The sequence below is a fragment of the Dendrobates tinctorius genome, unplaced genomic scaffold, assembly GCF_039654945.1.
Source record: "Dendrobates tinctorius isolate UK_male_01 unplaced genomic scaffold, ASM3965494v1 ptg000028l, whole genome shotgun sequence".
Taxonomy (NCBI): domain Eukaryota; kingdom Metazoa; phylum Chordata; class Amphibia; order Anura; family Dendrobatidae; genus Dendrobates; species Dendrobates tinctorius.
This window is the reverse complement of record NW_027361696.1, coordinates 82,751,360-82,769,608: the sequence shown is the minus strand read 5'-3', so window position 1 is coordinate 82,769,608 and position 18,249 is coordinate 82,751,360. Positions and strand designations below refer to the sequence as shown.

The 18,249-nt window shown below is 45.9% G+C and overlaps 1 protein-coding gene and 1 long non-coding RNA gene across 5 annotated transcripts in view; both read right to left on the bottom strand.

The window, feature by feature from the left end:
- The window catches only part of LOC141085596 (serine/threonine-protein kinase BRSK2-like), a 443,438-nt gene that overhangs the window by 377,662 nt on the left and 47,527 nt on the right, over positions 1 to 18,249 (bottom strand). The gene's annotated exons all lie outside the window — the stretch shown is intronic.
- LOC141084964 (uncharacterized) lies at positions 14,604 to 15,892 on the bottom strand. The gene is made up of 2 exons (XR_012231189.1): positions 15,385 to 15,892; positions 14,604 to 14,895 (listed from the first exon to the last, which is right to left on the bottom strand). It is a non-coding gene; the product is annotated as an uncharacterized lncRNA (long non-coding RNA).

Below are 18,249 nucleotides of genomic sequence, written 5' to 3'. Positions count from 1 at the left end.
AAGACATTGAACCGAAACCTGATCTTCCATAAGAAGGAAAGACTAGTACGGAACGAAGGAGTAAAATGGAACAGAGGACGTGGGTTAGGAGAGAACCCTGCCTAAAAGTTCTAAGCACAAGGCCGTGGCCCGGTCCCCGAGGTTGTATGGATACTAATGGTCCTACAGCAGACACCGGTGGAGTAGTGGGCTGTAAATGCACTACTCCCATCTAAGACTTGGGGGCACAACAGCAACCTTGATAGTGAGCCGGGACTCAGGAGTAAGGCGTCCCCGAAGCAGGCTACAGCTGTCTACCGTACAAGTAGAGTTCTTGGGAACATCTGTCAGGAGGCACTCCAGTGTAACTCAGTACTGGGAGTACTTCACACTTAAAGGCGCTATAAGAGGAGACGTTCAGAAAGGCACATGTTGGTGTAGCGTTGGAAGGGAGCATTCAATCTGGCCTGGAGGTTGATTGAGTTCCTGACCCGGAGGACACAGCACGGAGGCAGGCACCTGTGTGTACTACAGACTGTGAGTAAAGCTTTGGAACTACAAGCCTGGTGTCCTCCATTGATTCTTGCACCAACACACCCAGCACCGCTACATCTGGGTACCAGCTTCTACACCGCTTGTGCCTCTCCTCTACCCCTATATCAGCCCTGGGGCTACAGCTCCACCTGTGGGGAGCTTCACCATCTTGGCTGTAACACACCACCAGCCCCAGAGGATCTGCATGCAGCATCGGCTCAACATCTCACTTGCTGAACACCACAGGTGGCGTCACGAACTATTCCATTAATTACATTCCACCATTCAAACTTCCCCTGTTAATTGAGCGCCCAGGGCCACGGACCGGGTCACATCCCGCTGACACCGGCCCAGTACCGAGTACCCCACAGCCCTGGGAGGGCGACCCAAACTTGGCGTCACGAACAGGATGACGAGATCCGATGCCATCAGGTTCTGTGTGCCTAAGACTTAAAGTTTTTGAAGATGTGCCGAAGACCCAATTTAATAGACTGTAAAATTAACATTAAAAATGGCCGCTGGCATGGTGAAGAAGGGTGTGATGACATGGGAGGTCCTAAGAAAAGACCGCGAACTGTCCTGGGCCTCCCCTGCCTGAATTACTATGCAACGGCAACATGGCCCACCCCCCGAGGGGTTCGTATACTGGCTTGGTATGGAGGAGCTGAAAGAAGATGCCGCCACAAGAAGGAGGAGCGAGACAGGAAGGACGCCAGAACGCAATCTTGGAAGAAGGGAGGAGGCCTGCGGAGCGTGAGGATGTTATGCTGGACGTCCCCGGCGCCATGGATGAAGGCTCCAACCCCGTGTCCGAGATGAACCGCCAGCAGCTGGAGGACGAAATAGCCCAGCTGACACGCCGCCTGCTACTGAGGCAGGAAGCGCTATGGACCTTAAAGCTGTAACGCGCCCAGGAGGGGCCTACACCTGCGGTACCCGCACCACTGGTACCCGCCGCTGCTGCACCGGAATCTTTCCAGCCAGATCTTGTGGAGCCTGTAACCGCTGCCATACCACCAGTAGCGTATAGTGTTCCCTCTCTGCCGCTACCACCGGAGGAGTTGTATACGGCTCTGGGAGTCGAAGCGGAGGAAGAGAAGCCCCCGTCCGGACCTGACGCGGCCGCGCAGGTCCCTCCAGAGACCACTGCACACCCAGAGCCGCCATTAGCTCCACTGCCGGTCCCCAGCATCCCAGCGAACGGCGTCCACCGCCACTATACTTGCACCGGAGCAGAGACCGCACCACCAGGAGGCCCCAGGTATGTCTGAAGCCCCTACACCTGGGAAGGCCCTAGGGTGTACCGCGGTCGCGGCGGCCGGCCAGGTCATGTTAGATCTGGTCTGGGACCGGGATATCTGTCCCTGGGGGAACCATCTGAACCCCTGACGGTGGTGCAGCGGTACACCACAAGCCGGGATCAGTCTCGGGAGGAACGAGAAGAAGATGATAACTGGGCTGACTGCCAAGTGACCATCCGACAACTGGCAGCTGAACACCGAGAGAGGGAGCAGCGAAGGTTAGCTGTACTGGGCCCTGATTTGGACCGGAAGGAGCAGGTCCGTGCCGGTCGCTTTGGTCCCCGGGACGCAGCAGGTTGGGGGCACGTTCTAAATGTAAATCATGAGAAGGGGTTCGGCTTCATCCATGACCCCAGACGAATCTCCGATCTGTTCTTCTATCGGAGGGACGTGGAACCCCACTTGAGAACAGGGCACCCTGCCAGAAACTTGCATCCAGGAGATCATGTAACGTTTACCAGACATGAAGGATTGAGAGGCTGGTATGCAATGAACATCAGACGGGTCCCAGAGGATCTCATCAAGTCCTGCAGGCAGAAGCCGCCTACTGTCCCTTCATCCCCAGTGACCACTCCAACAGTGTTTGTGCCTACCCCCACGTGCCGAGCTGGATCAACACCAGTCCCGCAGCCAAGCGTACAGAAAACCACAAGTTTGACTCCGATGGAGAAGGAGTACCTGCGGACTACCAATGCATTTTTCTCCCCTAGAAGCAGTTCCAGTCCAGAAACCCCAGGAGGGGACAACAATTAGTCAAGATGCTTCTTTAAAGTGACTTTCGTTGCCCAGGAGGGTGTTTGCACCGTTGTGCCTTTTGTTTCTTATTTTGACCATCATGGTTTTGTTTTGGTTTTTCCAGTTGTTGCCCAGTTGTATTGGCAGGTTCCCCACTTGAACTGCAGAGATCATGAACGCTGAATGGTCCAGAACTGTTATTGTATATAGTTTGCACCTCTTTAGGTGCTCTCTTTTGGTTTTACATAGGACTCTCTCTTCTTGAAGGAAGAATTACCTCAGCATAAGGACATTTCCAGACATGTTTGCCGGACCCGTGTCTATTATTTGCACTTATTGATAATGGTTAATATATTTTTGAAACAGAAAGCTAGAAAGTGATAATGCTTAATGACAGATTTTATAGTGAATGTTTTATGAATGTCGAAATTTAGTAAACGGTATAATAAAGAAATTTTGAGGTCCAAATGTCTTGAATGTGAATAAAGAATTGAAGTTACAGGTGATAAACCAGACACCAACAGTTGTCATATAAGAAAGTAAGAGAATGTATAGAGTAACAGAACAGAGTTGTGTTGCTAGAAAAAGGTGAATTGATATTGAGTTGCTTCCATAGCACTTTAAATTAGGTAGCATAATTTTGAATTTAGATAGCTAGTTAAAACTGTTTGCAACGTTCAAGAAACCGTGCCTCCCACATTGGGAAGTTTAGTATAAGAAATGCTTATTCAGCATTACAAAAAAAAAATTGTATGTTCCTGTATTGTCAACTTTGTTTGCCTTGCAGCCCGCGGACGTGCTGTGTTTAATGGGGGGGTATGTGGCGCCCCTGAGGCTTAGTCGCCACAGAGGTACTGCACCTCCTCCTGAGGTGTGGTGCCCTACCATCCAGGTAAGTTGGAGGCTCCTGACCATGCTCCAACACCTGCATCCCACACAACACGGTAGTTCAGCAAAGCCACATTGCGGCTCCCTGCTTGGAGTGTAGCAGAGCACCTTTGGTGGCTCCCTGCTTGGAACACGAAACGTGCTGGGAGGCGGGTGGAGTCAGAATACATAAAACAGCAGGAAGGTTTAGGATTTCGGTCAGTCAGAGAGTCACTCAGAGAGGAGTGAGGAGAGAAGATCCCTGAGAGAGGGATGGAGGAAGGAGGTGCTGCAGCAGATCTCAGTGACATGGGTCTGCTGGCATGGGAAAGGAAAGAAGGAGAAGGACATTGAACCGAAACCTGATCTTCCATAAGAAGGAAAGACTAGTAAGGAACAACGGGGTAAAAGGGAACACTGGACGTGGGTTAGGAGAGAACCCTGCCTAGAAGTTCTAAGCGCAAGGCCGGGGCCCGGTCCCCGAGGTTGTATGGATACTAATGGTCCTACAGCAGACACCGGTGGAGTAGTGGGCTGTAAATGCACTACTCCCATCTAAGACTTGGGGGCACAACAGCAACCTTGATAGTGAGCCGGGACTCAGGAGCAAGGAGTCCCCAAAGCAGGCTGCAGCTGTCTGCCGTACAAGTAGAGTTCTTGGGAACATCTGTCAGGAGGCACTCCAGTGTAACTCAGTACTGGGAGTACTTCACACTTAAAGGCGCTATAAGAGGAGACATTCAGAAAGGCACATGTTGGCGGAGCGTTGGAACGGAGCATTCCATCTGGCCTGGAGGTTGATTGAGTCCCTGACCCGGAGGACACAGCACGGAGGCAGGCACCTGTGTGTACTACAGACTGTGAGTAAAGCTTTGGAACTACAAGCCTGGTGTCCTCCTTTGATTCTTGTGCCAACACACCCAGCACCGCTACATCTGGGTACCAGCTTCTACACCGCTTGTGCCTCTCCTCTACACCTACATCTACACTGCCCTGGGGCTACAGCTCCACCTGTGGGGAGCTTCACCATCTTGGCTGCAACACACCACCAACCCCAGAGGATCTGCATGCAGCGTCGGCTCAACATCTCACTTGCTGAACACCACAGGTGGCGTCACGAACTATTCTATTAATTACATTCCACCATTCAATCTTCCCCCGTTAATTGGGCGCCCAGGGCCACGGACCTGGTCACTGCTGCTGTGACACATCCCGCTGACACCGGCCCGGTACCGAGTACCCCACAGCCCTGGGAGGGCGACCCAGAAGCGACCAGTGTTGCAGTAGTCCTCCGAGATGCTTAGTCCTTGTTCCACTTTCCAACTATGCCATCAGACCCTGACTCATGCCCCTATGGTTCTGCAGTTCGTGCAGCATTACAAGACTAATCTTCCTGTTCCTAGGCTCATCTTTTCTCTTACACAACGTATACTCATACACCCTACTAGAACTCTCATATATTGGACCGGCAATGTATAATAGCACATTTCCATATAGTGGCCAATGCAGGAGAAAACAATACAGCAATACAACTTTCTGCAACTAGTGAGGGTCTATGAGCTGTCTGTGATTAGAAAACACATTTAAAGGTAATTTGTCTCCAGATTTTTGCCACCTAATCTAAGAGCAGTATAATGTAGAGGCAAGGACCCCGATTCCAGTGATGTATCACTTACTGGGCTGCTTGCTGCAGGTTTTGATAAAATCACTGGAGGTTATTACTAGAGAACTTGCTGCCATATAGTCCTCCATATTCATGAGCTCTGTATAACCACCACTGACTAGTAGCTTTCTGCCAATACACAGTGTATATGTAACATCTCTCAGAGGCCACAGGCTCAAAAAGGCCATTTTGGACAGACTTGGCACAAGCCACTCAGTCTGACAGATTCCAGAGGAACCCCAACCATCACCCTTTAACCCCTGCACAGTGATCTGGTCTTACAACGGGGTCCACTGGATTGCTTCCATGGAAGTGCTGCAGTCCGTAGGAACTAAACAGAGATAGGAAGGGTCACCAAGCAGGAGCAAAGCCAAGAGGTGACGTCAGGGACAAAATCTTAAAGCAAGTGGCTAGTGAAATGTCAAGTTGAGGTCAAAGAATGGGAATAATCAGAACAAAATATAGGAGCATTGCACAGAGCTGTATACCAGGATTGCAGAACTGACTGGCAGTGAAAGTCAGAGCTTCAGAGGTTTAAAGGGAACCTGTCATTTTTGTCATGTGTCAACTAAAACTATCATCCCAATCAGTGCCTGTGCTGCTTTCCATGAATGGTTATATAACCCCCTGACTCTCTCTGTATAGCCCCCAAGCACCTTTGGAAGTTCTCCTGCGCTGTATGTTGATCCTGTCAGTCCGGTCAGTCAGGCATCCTTTCTGGGCTCTTTATCCCTCCGCCAGGCTGCTGCTCACCGTCTTCCTGCTTTGATTGACATGGATAACGCCTCCTGCAGAAACACGGTAAGCAGCAGCCTGGAGGAGGGATAAAGATCCGGACTGACAGAATTAACACACAGCACGGGAGAACTTCAAAAGGTTTTTGGGGGCTATTTAGGGGGAGTCAGGGGGTTATATAAGGATTTATGGAATGCAGCACAGATGCTGATTGATAGTTCTAGTTGACATATGACAAAACTGCTGACAGGTTCCTTTTAAATAGTTGACTGCTCCGCCCAGGGTTCTCCAGAAGGACTGATCAAACCTAGACCAAAATTATCCCCATAGTTCCCATACTAAAGAGCAACCAAAGTTCCAGGAAAAAAATAGGACTGTCGCTTTCACGCTTCACAAGCAATAATGGCGTGTCACTGCCAAAAGGCCAAAGAGGAAACAGAGGAGAAACAAATTGGCACAAATGTTACAGTACATAGAAAACTGTCAATCAGTGGAGTGGGTGGGGTTATATAGAGCTCAGCATTCAGAGATCTGCAGCAGATAAAACTGTGATTTTTATCAAAATTACAGCAAGCAGCTCATTTTCTGACCCCAATTCATGCTGCTATCAGATGGGGTAGCAAAAACCTGCTAACAGATTCCCTTTAACAAATTTTTGGGAGGTAAAACCTATAGAGCAGTTTAGTATTTCAACTATGTACTACATTACTGTAGTAGGCAAAGATGGCTACTTTTGGAAATACATATTCACTGGTAATATTTTGGAGGTTTGTCCTCGTAATTATTGCTGTAACTCATTGCAACCCTTATCCAAACCTTTCTAAGATCCAATCTATAAATCAATTCTGAAAAAATTCTTAATTTACACACATAAGGTCCCATGTCAAGAAGTGCGACTATAGCACAAAATACATAGGACTGGTCCTAGTCTGCAACCCTTTCCAGAAGATCCTCATCTGCATCAGTCCAAGACAAATCAAAGGCACTTAATGAATGTTTCGCTTATAATGATGGAGCCTTCTGCTGTAGTTCAGCTATTATCGGACCAGACCTGATTATGTTTTCCTTCTCTGCTAAAAGGTTGCGATGAGATAACTTTCCTTTAGATGATGGCCTTGTGTTCTTCAATTACCTGCCGCGGCAGTTTGTTACAGACCAGTGACTGCTCACAGATCATATTAGGAATGGATTCCACACATGATGCTTCGCCATCTAGGTGGATTTGATCAGAATTATCATCACTACTAGATATTTTCTTCTTCTTACTGGCACCGCAACAACGTCCTGACTGATTAATTGACTGGAATGTTTTCACCGGGCAACGTCTATTCAGGTCAAGCACCAACTGTTGAGTACATTAACATGATGTCCGCTAGAACATACGTAGGGGCAGTGAGAAGAAGAAGGCCAAACCAGAGAAAGCTAGACAGCAAGGACACTAGTGCCTGCGTGTGATAGGTGGGAACTGCGAGGAGTGGGCTGCAATAATGTGTAAGTTCATATACTAAAGTATTAGATTAAAGATAGTCAGTCAAAGAAAAAAGAAGCATCCGGCACTGTCCCTGAGAATGAAATACCCGCAAAGTCACTTATAACTGCTATCAGTGTGACACCTGTAACCCTTCCTGAACGGGTGCTCTATCCATGTGAAGAAAAAACATGAAATATCATAGTAGAAAAAGACAGCAGGATGGCACTCACCGTTCTCTTGAAATGATTCACTTTATTTCATATTAATAAAGCATAGGCAATGGCACGGGAGAAATGCAAAAAGACGGACGACAGCCGTTTCGTGCACAATGCACTTCAACCCAAGGGACCTGTTGAAGTGCATTGTGCACGAAACGGCTGTCGTCCGTCTTTTTGTATTTCTCCCGTGCCATTGCCTATGCTTTATTAATATGAAATAAAGTGAATCATTTCAAGAGAATGGTGAGTGCCATCCTGCTGTCTTTTTCTACTATTAGATTAAAGAGTTTGTTCAGCCTTGGGGTACAAGTCTTCAGCCACTCTATGTGACTTCAGACTTGTCAATCCTCACATTGCTCTGTTAGTATTCTTCGGAGCCGGAGGTGGGAGCAGCAGTCACATGATCGTAAGAATGTCATTTAGTGATGGGAAGTTCGGCTCTTTTTGGTGATCCGGCTCATTCGGCTCCACTCACCATAAAGAGTCGGCTCTTTTGGCTCTTTAAACGGCTTTTTTTAAAATAGAAATCCGTTTTCCACAGTCATCGTTCTAGGACTTTGCCTGTAAAGTGAGGGCCTCATTCTCCACCTGTATAAGGATCTATTGACGCAGTGTAGACTGTTATTCAGCATTGCTGTGTCCTCAGATTGTCAGCTATTGTGATCAGGCCCCCGACTCCTCGCTCCGGTCTCTCCTGTACAGTGAGGCCTCATTATACCCCTGTATAAGGATCTAGTGACGCAGTGTAGACTGTTATTCAGCATTGCTGTGTCCTCAGATTATCAGCTCTTGTGATCAGGCCTCTGCTCCTCGCTCCGGTCTCTCCTGTACAGTGAGGCCTATTATACAAATGTATAAGGATCTAGTGACGCAGTGTAGACTGTTATTCAGCATTGCTGCTTCCTCAGATTGTCAGCTCTTGTGATCAGACCCCGGCTCCTCAGTTGTAGCCTTACCATGTATTGTGGCATTTTTTGTTAATGTCCTTTGTGAATTAGTAAGTGCTGTGATATGTGTCGGTGCACCTGATGCATCCTGATCCTGATGCAAACGCAGGTCCGTGCGTCCCTATGTTAAGTATAGTTATGTAACCTGGATCAGGATGCATCAGGATTGCTACACATCACAACGCACCGTACCACAACGCTAGTGTGAACGCAGCCCCACTCGTGCAGCCCCTAACCAGGAGCCCCCATACATGCTCCCAACACATTTTATTATCATTACCACACTATAACACGGGGCATAAGCCCTTCTAGTGAGGCAGGAAAGATCACTGACAGAGCAGCATGCGGACATAGTGCCATTTAGATGCACTAGTAGCATTGCGGCCAAAGGGTGCATTAATGGGTCCGTTACATAGCGATAGTGCCGCTTGCTATGTAACGGATCCCGTTGAACGCAGGCCATTAACGCAATGTGAACCTGGCCTAATACTATGAGAAGATGATATACCAAACAATGTGCTGACTCTCTCCTCCTACACATACTATATACTGTATGTATACGCCATGGATGAGGGGCCAGGAAAGTAGATCTTTATTCGGGACTAAAGGTAACGCACAGGTCATTGCAGATGACGATGATGACAATGTGCTGAGTCCTTCCATGGCATATTGGGACTGAAGGGTTAACTCCCCTGCATTTATTCACAGTCTTCTCCTGACTGCTCCTCCCCCAGATGAGTCACAGTCAGGCTTCAGTAATCTGGGTCTGATAAGCTGCTGAGGCGCCAGGAGAAAAAAAAACAGCTGGTTCACCTTGCAGAGCCGGCTCATTTCGTTCACAGCAGGGAGTCGGCTCTTTGAATTGGATCGTTCATGAAGGACACATCACTAATGTCATTTGCAAGTCAAGTGCTGACTAGCATGGAACCAGCAAGTATCTCCAAAGCAGGGCTCCCCCAAACCTCATCCCATCAGGCAAGCAGTTGTTATGACTGAGTCTACAGACACTGGACAGGACTGTAGTTGTGACCTGAACATTTGCTATATCCATGTCCAGTCCTTCCCCTACAGAAAAATGTACTCTTCGCTTCTGCATACCTGCATCTCCAGCTTCAGCTTCCTCTGGACACTTCCCAGGCGACAACGGTCCCTCTTCCAGGCAACCCCCAGCAATGGAAACACAGTCTGAGTCAACTTGAAACACTTTCTTTACTGAGAACTTCACACGTTGCATCCACAGTTGGTACATGGTGACATTTGCTTGTTTCCTCATCTTTCCATTTCTGGCTGTTACTTCTGTGCAGTACACGCCCGGACCGGACCATCCTAGACGGCTACCCAGTTCCTTCCCGGCCTAACCTTGCCATGATGACAATTCCTTCTGCCTGTTTCACCCCAGACTCAAAATCGTAAGTCACCAGGTTTGGTTGCCTCTGGTAAAGCATCCAGCCCATATGTACCGAACTCGTCGAAGTCCCAGCTTTCTTCACTTCAGCTGTCCAGCCAATTCCTGCCCTAAAAGCATTGGCCCAGGTGACAAGTCACCACATCTTTCCGTTTCTGTACTGGCCCACTGCTATGACACACAGTGGCCGTGGGTAACGTGTGCTGTAGCGCTTGAACGTTGCGTGGCTGCCAAGCTGTCCGGGCCTATAGCCCATGTGGACACTAGGGCACCCTGGTCCCGTCTGACCTAACTTCCTATGAGGTCCCCGCTTACTACCAGGCAGCCCCTCTTACACTTAACCCTCTATGAACGTCCTATCAGCTATACCTATAGAGCCCTCTAGTTTGCCCCACCTAGTGGCCCGCAACAGAACTACACTTACCCATGACTATGTAAACTATATACTAAAGTGCCCTCCTCTAATGTCCCCAAGAGGATGCACTAACTTTCCCTAACTGTACATGTATAAAAGACACAATATATGCAATACTATAATACAGGAATACAAGGCAATATATTATAGTTTTCTATAAAATGGTAACATACATGTGGCAATATCATAAACTATGAGTGGTAATACATAGTTATATATGTAGCAGTACTGCAGGCAATAGTCATAAAACACAATTGTTAACATCAAGAACCGGAAGACAGTCAGAGGGAAGGGAAGCAAGAAAGACATTATATCTCACCCCCTAACCCAGCTGCAGAGGTTGTCACCCAAAGATAACAAAATGGCAGCCCAATTCAGCATCGACTGACCCTGAATGTCCTTATCTGCACCCTGACTATAGACAATGTTCAACACCAAAGCAATAATAACTATAGAAATACACATAAATTAGAAGATGAGACACAGGTTTAAGAACATGATAACACAGTCAGAAAGGAAAGATGGAGGAAAATGAGCAGAACCAAAAAACAAATGGAAGACGTGAAAACCTCCCAGACCCTAAACACAAATAAAGTAAAGGATGCTAGGGAGGACGACACACAACCAGACTGTAGGAAAGCAAGAGAAATGACTAAAACAAAATAATCTCTAGCTCAGGAGCTGGAACAAACACGACCAACCTTAAGGTATGGTCAGCAAAGAAGGCAGGTGCAAAGTGAGCATACATAGCCACTCCCAAGATGTGATAAGACAAAAAACATAGAAGCGAGAGATGTTGTGAATTCCCTTGCTCGGATTTCTGAGCCAAAGCTCCCTCTGCTCCCTCTGGTGCTTACTGAGAGTAGTGGAGCTGGCCAGGAAGATGGAAGTTCCCCAACTGATGATGATAATTGGGAACCTGGGATTACTGGCTGGGAGCATATAATTGAGCTGGCTGCTCTTGGTGGTTGCTGGTGATTTCCTCCTTGCGCATTTGGAGTTCTTTTGTCCCCTGCCTGATCTGCATGGTTCAGTTAAGTGATTCTTTTGCTAATCCTTTGCATCTAATCTGGTTGTGCTGTTTTTTGCTTTCTGCTTTGTTGCTAGGGTTCAGCATACTCCCTGCTGGGGGCAGCACTGGGCCCTGCTCCATATGTTACAGCTTGTGTCAGTTTGTTCTGTCCCGTGTTATGTTAGTATCTTTTGCTTTGCTTCCAGTTTATACCAGAGTACTGATTTAGCGGGGGTGAGGTCGTGTGGCCTCAGTTTTTTTGTATATCAGAAGTGTTGGATTTTTTAGGGTTTTGTGTGTGATTGCAGACAGTATCTTTTCTGTCCTGTCTAGACAGCTTGGGCCCCACCTTTTGCTCAGTCTGTTTTCTGCCTGTGTTTGTGTCTCATCTTGTCTCACCGATAATATATGCTTGGGGGCTGTCTATTCCTTTGGGGATCTGCTCCGGGGCAGTTTAGATTTCACCTTTCTGGCTTTAGGCTTAGTTAGTTCTCCAGCTGTGATGAAGCGTCTAGGGCATCGTAGGAACGCTCCATGGCTACTGCTAGTTGTGTTGATAGGATCAGAGGTCTGCAATCCACTTAGTTACCAACCTCTCTGGTTTTCTGGTGGCTTAGCCTGTTCCTGCCATCCTCCTCGGTGACCCATTCATAACAGAGAGACACCTGAATAGAAGCAAACCAAAGTATAGAAAGAAAAGACACAAGATCCATCACCAGTTGGACAGAGATCAAACAGGCTGTGGCTCAGAAGAAAGGGAAACCAACCACGCAGCAAGAGGTCACCAGAACAAGTCCCGAAACCAAAGCATGACAGCAACTTTCAGCCATCACATCAAAATGAATATGTCACTTGCTTGACTGCTTCCACAACTCTTATAAAATTGAACAGAGAGGGCTACAAACAGTACATGTGTAGCCACCTCTCCATTCAAGTTGTGCCTTAATGTGACTGTCAATCACTGCCTCAGAGGGATTGATTCTCTTGGCACAGGAGATAGGTGCAGATCCCACAGATTTCATCAGGGTCTAAAGACAATTATGGAATATCCTCTAGAAATTCTATACTTGTATAAGGTGGAAATAACTCTTGTAGGGTCTACGGTTCCTAATTTTCATGTATCAATGTTCATCCATGATCTGGTAATATTGGAAATAGTAGATTAGAAATGTCCCTGTATAGAGCATGGCTGTTTTATAGCTCTAATTTTCATATGTAACTTTTATCGTTCTTCATGTTATTGATCAGAATGTATTGATCAGATTTTTTTCCTATGGAGAACGTCTTCTCATTGACACTTTGTTTCATTCAAGAGTAATTGGATGAGAGTAAATGAGCTGCAACCATGTTCATGTAGTTGGAGCTCAGGATTAATGGTGCATTGAGCACCCACCAAACTTGATTTTCTACATTAGACTTGACCTAATAGAACGGATATTTCTCTATCAGTGGTCTATAGGCATTGCTGTTATTTGGAGTCTAATCACATTTTCTAGTACTGGATTGACCGGAAATTTGTGGAAATAGCAAGTTCAATATTGTATGTGACACAAGTGATTATTATTCATCACCATTTGCCTAATCTATGGATCTATCATAGAAAAGAAGTGCCTTGAATGTACATTCATATTCTAGAGGGGTTGTACAAATGAATAGAATAATTATGGTAGACGATTGCCTGACTAGGGATTATAGATGTGCTGGGCTTCAAATGAGATCTTTCCATATTCCCAACATTATAAAGGCGCTGAGAGGTGTTGGAAACGTAATGGCCACAGCAGTCTCTTTAGTTAATATCTAAGCATTTGTCAATGAACAGTCATTATGAATGATATTTTTGTTTATGAAAGCAACAATCTTATCTCCATCCTTGAAGTACTCCAAGACTCTCTAGTACGGTATGTACAAAGTAGTTTTTTGAGCATTTTTGAGGTTAGTCTATGGATTTCTAAAAATGCTCCCTCTAATATATAATGAGTATAACTTGGAAACTGCGGCACCCAGAGAGCGAGCCGCATCTAATAAATTCTGCTGCATTCAATTAGCTAACTGAATGCAGCAGTATTTCTAGAGCGCAGTGTGTGACAGTCTGCAGTGAGGATGGGTTTTAGGGACTAGCAGCGAGGAGTTCCTTAAATCTGCAATTGTATTAGAGCCGCAAGCTGCTATCTTGGTTGATTTACCTGGATATATGAAGCCTTCTATTATAGGGGGTATACACTGTCCAGCAAAGGAGTATTGCAATACTAGAGGGTCAGAGGGTTAACTTGGACCTTATGGGCTCCAAATGCAAGAGTACTGTTATTTAAAGTAGTAGTGGGCTCCTCATATGGGTTAGGCTACTTTCACATTAGCGTTTACGGCCGCAGCGTCGGGCTGCGCATGGCCGCCGCTAAGCCCCGCCCCTGCCGCGCCTCCGCCGGTAGCTCCGCCTACGGACACGACGCTGCATGCGTCCTGCGTCCCCTATCTTTAGCACTGGGGACGCAGGCCGTGTGCAGTATGCGTTTGGCGGCACATGCGTCCTTTTGACACTGCGCCAACCAGCGCCAAACGCAACAGGTTGCAATTTGGTGCGCTCGGCGCAGCGTCAAAAGGACGCATGCGCCGCCAAACGCATACTGCGCACGGCCTGCGTCCCCAGTGCTAAAGATAGGGGACGCATGACGCATGCAGCGTTGTGTCCGTAGGCGGAGCTACCGGCGGGGGCGGGGCTTAGCGGCGGCCTGCGCAGCCCAACGCTGCGGCCGTAAACGCTAATGTGAAACTAGCCTTAGAAGGATTTTTGGGCCCCAAATGCAACCCCTTACTCTTCACCATCTATCTTCATGCCAATGAGCAGGGTGCTACTCTGCAGCTACGACCCCAACATCGCCCAGAATATGCACGGATGATCATAGTAAATGTGCAGCTTTCATTTTGTATTTTGATCTTGAAAAAATGTAAGCTATGCTGTGGTTGGTTACAATGGGGAAAAAATATTTTTTAGTGCGTACAGAAATCTGTTCCAGAATTTCTGCTTTATGTAAGAGAGCATTGATATAGTCAATGAGACATATAGGAAACACTAAGACTGCTGTATATATCACACAGCAGATACTGAGATTGCTGTATATAAATATCACATAGGATACACTGAGACTGCTGTCTACAACTCATAGAAGACATCAAGTCTGCTGAAAGCATCACATAGGAGATACAGTGCCTTGCGAAAGTATTCGCCCCCTGGAACTTTTCAACCTTTTCCCACATATCATGCTTCAAACATAAAGATACCAAGTGTAAATTTTTGATGAAGAATCAACAACAAGTGGGACACAATTGTGAAGATGAATGAAATTTATTGGTTACTTTACATTTTTGTGGAAATTCAAAAACTGAAAAGTGGGGCGTGCAATATTATTCGGCCCCTTTACTTTCAGTGCAGCAAACTCACTCCAGATGCTCATTGTGGATCTCTGAAAGAGAGAGTATGTATGTTCCCTTCTTGTTTGTGTGGTTTTCCTTCAGGTTCTCCAGTTTTGTTTCACGCTCCAAAGACATACTGATAGGGAATCTAGAATATGAGCTCCAATGGGAACAGTGATGATAATGTCTTTTACGGGCTGTGGCGCTATATAAGGGAGTAAAATAAATAAACAAATAAAAATATTGAGACCGCTGTATACATCACATTTGCGACATTAATACTGCTGTATACATCAGGTAACAGTTGCTCTCTGCAAAGCCAGAGGCACTGCTGAAAATGTAGTTTGCCATAGGGAAATCATCTAAGAGGGAAGGAAGGAATGAAGACAAGAAGCATTTCATAAATGTCACAAGAACAAACAGGTAAACACAAAGTATACACAAAATACTCTACATTACTCTATAGTAATAACCCATACTGCACTGTACATGAAAAATATGATAATTAATACCCTTGTAATTACTAATATTTGTGATATTTGATGGGACACACATAGCCAGGGCCAGACCTTGGCAGCTATTATGACACCTATGAGGCGGCAGACGCCGATGTTAGAGGGGACTGAAATAGCGATCATTTCATCATTTCCCAAGATGTCCTCCACTAACGGCAGCCATTGCAGCATCAATTTACCTCTTGCAATGAAATGAGTTACAGGAGTCTTTTTCAAGGGAGAGAAGTAACGGTGAAATAGGACGGGCATTTCCTTTTTTTTTTCAGCTCCATCTCAAAATTCCCAAATCATTCTTTTTCTTTAATTTCCTCTCGGCTGCTTCTCTTTCATTCTCGGATTCAATGTCCGACATGTGGATCCCTGTCCTCCCTCCTGTGTGAAATGCTAATCAGACAGCAGGACTGGTTTGTGCTGCCAGGATTCCACCCAAAGCTGCAGACATGAACGTCCCTGGTGAATCGTCCGCACGGAATGAAGTGGCAGTCTAAATATTATCAGATTAATGAAGTATTATTAAAGCAGTGAGATACAATATTATGACTAAGTGGTACGTGTGTTTTTCACTTCCAAGGAAGTCACATCAGGAGCCACATAAATGAGATTAATTAATAGCCATGATTAACCCTGGAATGAAATGATTTCTCGCAGAATTACCAATATTCATTCCTATCATGGTTTCTTGACATTGTACCCATCTCCATTTCACAAAAGCCATGCACTGGTGACTTCTTTTAAAGGGAATCTGTCAGCAGATTATTACAATGTAATCTGAGAGCAGCAGGATGTCGTGGCTGAGACCCTGATTCCAGCGATGTATCACTTACTGGGCTGCCTGCTGTAATCACTGTTTTATCAGGAGGAGATTACTACTATGGGACTAGATGTCTTGTGTCTCCTGGTCCAACCATGCACCCAGCACTGATTAGCTGTGATTTTATCAAAACTTCTGCACCAAGTAAACTAAGTGACATATCACTGGAATCTCTGCCCCTAGAATATGCTGCTGTCAAGATTACATAGCAAAAACCTACTGACAGATTCCCTTTAAGTATCTATGTGTGTACATATCAAATTTCCTTTCTACTGTGTGTTAAGCAGAGTGGGGTCATGACAAAAATGGTAGGATGTGGATAATGTGCTGCCCCAATTTTCTAACAGTGGCTTGGACAGGAGGAATCTGCTGTCAGTTTCCCTTTAAGTTCCACAGTGCCCCCACTATGCTGGCCACAGTGCTCACTGCTACGTCACCTCACCATGTCTCTGTCTGTTTTATTGTACCTTCATTTTCACTTGCTGATCTGCCAAGGAAAATATTTTACAAATCCCAACAATGTCTAAATGGAAAAGGGGTCCTGCTCAGTCTGAGGTACTTGGATGGTGTTCCTCCAAAAGAGCAGTGGCATCATATCATTGGGCAGCCGGAATGCCCTGATGAATCTGGGGCACCCGGATCAATAAATCTGAGGTGCTCGGATCTAAGTGTATCGGACAGAAGCATCTCATCATATGCTGCCAGAGACGGTCTATAGATGCTGAAAGGAACAGGAGGGGGGCCTAAGGGTATGTTCACACGCATGCGGTTTTTTTGCGGTTTTACCAAATAAAACGCTTAAAAAAACGCTTGAACTAAGCATCCCATTTATTTTAATGAATTCCGCACTTTTTGTGCATATTGATGCGTTTTTTTTCCGTGAAAAAAACACATCACGGAAAAAAACGCAGCATGCTGATTAAGGGTGTGTGCACACGCTGCAGATTGTCCTGCGGATTTTTCAAAAACCGCAGGTAAATCCGCAGGTCAAAAGACCTGGGGTTTATGTGCAGTTTTTCTGTGGTTTAGCCTGCGGTTTTCCCCTGCAGTTTGGCACCTGCCATGGAGCAGGTGCCAAACCGCAGCGGAATCCGCACAAAGAATTGACATGCTGCGGATGTGAAACTGCAGCAAATCTGCGCAGAAAAATCCGCACTGCGGATCCGCAGCAGAATCCGCAGCGTGTGCACACACCCTCATTTTGCGGAAAATTCTGCATTTCTAGCTATTTTATATGAGGCTGGGACCGCTCCGGAAAAAAACGCATTAAAAACACGTGTTTTTTGCGCAAAAAACGAGCAGAAAAGGCGTGGAAAACTCACAGAAAAAAACGTGCGTTTTCTGGGAAGGAGTCCTGTTTTCATGTAGAAATTTTCTGCATACGTGTGCACTAGGGTGACCGCAAAAAATCGATGTCGGAATTTTGTCCGTCTGGACCCCACAAAACGATTCCCCTTTCCAGATATTGAGAGAGCCAAAATTAGAGCTCGATCAAACGACGTTAACCCGTGCCGCTCGTCGCTCAAAGTTTGAAAAAATCCAAATTGAGGTTTTTTAAGATTTAGGTATTTTGCGTAGTCTGTTAGACTATAAAGAATGTGACAACAACATTGCAGAAATAGCCCTGACCAAATTTTCGAACCATTTGTGGTATTTGAATGCAGAGTTGGTGGGATTATCGTTTTTTGATCCCACCATTACAGACAATGAAAAGTTGTTAATGGCTAATAAATTGCTCAGTAGCACAGATGAACCATCAGAGCACGCTAGGGTTGTAAATCCAAAAGTTAGGAAAGAAAAATTAAAAGAGGTAGGAAGTAACCGACTTTAACGACCTTCTGACAAAAGATGAAGAACAAAAGCAATATGTCCTGCAAGTTGTAAGCAAATGCCGAGCATTATATTCTGACGTTTCAAAAACTACTTTAACAAAAGCTCTAGAATAGATTAGATAACTATGTAAAATTATCAACTCATGTAGGTTAGCGTGCTCTGATGGTTCATCTGTGCTACTGAGCAATTTATTAGCCATTAACAACTTTTCATTGTCTGTAATGGTGGGATCAAAAAACGATTATCCCACCAACTCTGCATTCAAATACCACAAATGGTTCGAAAATTTGGTCAGGGCTATTTCTGCAATGTTGTTGTCACATTCTTTATAGTTTAACAGACTATGCAAAATACCTAAATCTTAAAATACCTCAATCTGGATTTTTTCAAACTTTGAGCG